Source organism: Austrofundulus limnaeus, unplaced genomic scaffold (assembly GCF_001266775.1).
Source record: "Austrofundulus limnaeus strain Quisiro unplaced genomic scaffold, Austrofundulus_limnaeus-1.0 Scaffold266, whole genome shotgun sequence".
Taxonomy (NCBI): domain Eukaryota; kingdom Metazoa; phylum Chordata; class Actinopteri; order Cyprinodontiformes; family Rivulidae; genus Austrofundulus; species Austrofundulus limnaeus.
In genome coordinates this window covers 772,503-775,111 of record NW_013952668.1, presented here as the reverse complement: position 1 = coordinate 775,111, position 2,609 = coordinate 772,503, and positions in this window count along the sequence as shown.

Here is a 2,609-nt window from a genome sequence, read left to right as displayed (position 1 = left end):
ACCTGTTGTTCCATCATTGTCGCATGAAGACCTAACAGAAGAGCAACGAGCTGACCCTGCCCTCCGAGAGGTCATTCATCAACTTGAGACCGGTGAGAAAGTCCTTCCAACGGCTCGAGAGGAATTGCCAGAGCTCCCACTGCTGTTAAGGGAGTGGAATCGGTTGGAGCTGAAGGATGGTATCTTGTATAGGAGGAGACAAGAGGATGACAAACTCAACTTCCAGTTACTTCTTCCACCCAACCTGCGACCAATGGTTTTGAGGGCTCTTCATAATGATATGGGACACATGGGTATAGAGCGTACCCTTGATCTTGTGCGACAACGCTTTTTCTGGCCAAAGATGGCAGCAGATGTGGAGCGCACCATCAAGACCTGTGGTCGATGTGTGAGACGCAAGGCACTAGTAGAAAAAGCTGCTCCCTTGGTACACATCCAAACAAGTCGACCTCTTGAACTACTTTGTATGGATTTTTTGTCACTCGAACCGGACAGTAGCAACACTAAAGACATTTTAGTCCTTACTGACCATTTCACAAAGTTTTCTGTCGCCATTCCAACCCCTAATCAGAAGGCTAAAACAGTAGCAAAGTGTCTCTGGAACGATTTCATGGTGTACTATGGTATTCCAGAACGACTTCACTCGGACCAAGGGCCAGATTTTGAGTCGAAGTTAATCAAAGAGCTCTGTGAGGTTGCTGGTATAAAAAAGTCTCGGACCACTCCATACCATCCACGGGGAAATCCGGTCGAGCGCTTTAACCGCACTTTACTAAACATGTTGGGGACACTTGAAACCAAACAGAAATCTAAATGGCGAGAGTTTGTGAAGCCTCTTGTACATGCGTACAACTGTACAAAGAATGAAGTAACCGGGTTCACACCATATGAACTGTTGTTTGGTCGATCTCCAAGACTTCCAGTCGACTTGGCTTTTGGCCTACCYGTTAAAGAAGCTCCATCACTCTCYCATTCGGAGTATGTCAAAAATCTTCYTTCAKGGCTTGAAGAGAGCTACAGACTAGTCTCTGAGAATGCACTTAAATCAGGTGAGAAGAACAAAAGGCGMTTCGATCAACATGTAACACCCTCAAGTCTGGAGGTTGGAGACCGGGTGCTTGTTCGCAATGTCCGTCTACGAGGGAAGCATAAATTGGAGGACAAGTGGGAGCAAGGAGTTTATGTGGTCACCAAGCGTGCAGGAGAACTTCCTGTTTACACCGTGAAACCTGAGGCCACAGAAGGACCTACTCGCACACTGCATCGAGACCTGTTGCTTCCTTGTGGTTTCTTACCTGCCAGTACAGTTGAGGATCACCCTATAACCTCTCCTGTTCACAAGTCAAATACTCGTAGCAAGTCCAGAAATCAATTGGATTCTGCACTTATTCTGGATGAAGAGGAGACTGATTCAGTGGTATCAGATTATTCCGTTCCACTTTTAGTYCAGCCTTCAGTCAAATTCAGGGTAGAAAGTTCGAATCGACGTGAAACTGAATTAGATGAGACTTCGACAGTTCCAAACAGAACCGTAAACTCTGACCCTCTCTTACCACCAGTCCAAGCTACCGCTCCAACAGCAGTGATGCCATCTGAGCATCACTTACCAGAGTTTGAGGAGTCCCTGCTGCAGCCTAGGAAAACAGCTATGTCAGCATCTAGCAAAGAGTCAGATACAAATGGGAAAGTTCTTGAAGAGGATGCAGAAGTTTACTTACCTGTGGAAGTATCTGTGGAGGAAAATATTCCAACCATTATGCCTCCCGAAARGTTACCTGGTGTCCAAATGTCTAAAGAGCCTGAGGCTGAAGATCCTATGTCAGACCAATCTGAGTCATTATTGGGTCCTATCAGTCCTAGCTCTATTGSACCCCTTGAACCAMTAGAAGTCGAACCATCCATTCGTAATTTTCCTCGACAACGTCAACCACCTAATAGGCTACAATATTCAGTATTGGGAAATCCACTGATTTCTGTAGTCCAAACTTTYTTTCAAGGCTTGTCTAATGCTTTTTCAGATGTTCTTAGTCGTGCCCCTGCAGCAGATAATATTAGTTGTAAAACCCGCAGCTCCCATGCAACAGGGACGTGCATGAACTAAGGGGGGAGGGTGTAGCCCAGTCTATTTTAAGGCAAATATCTGTTTCCCCTCCTTTCCCTTCTGTCCATAAACTAAGTATGAAATCTCGCGAGACTTGCCACGGGATTTTCCCACAAGACTTTCTGTGAGATTTGGAGCTAAGATGGCTGCACACTAGTGTTTAGCATCAGGTGTGTGTGGAGCTGGGAAGGAGTGGAGCTGCTGCAGGTTTTAGGTACTCTACCAATGTGGCATTGATGTAATCTGAGCCTTATGAAATTGATCAAAACCGGAACTGGCCAGGTTCCTATTTCCCAATCTTGGGTGGCGAGCTACAAGTAGGCCTCGAGCCTGAACCTGGAAGAAGCAGCCAACTGCAACTTCCACCAGTGTGGTAGGATGCTCTGCAGCTTGAATTTCCCCACACAAAACCAGATACACTGACTCAATATGCGATAAACTCTTCTTTTTTCTTTTTTTTTTTTCACCAACGAACTCTGAACAATAATACAGCCTGGTGGGGCTATAC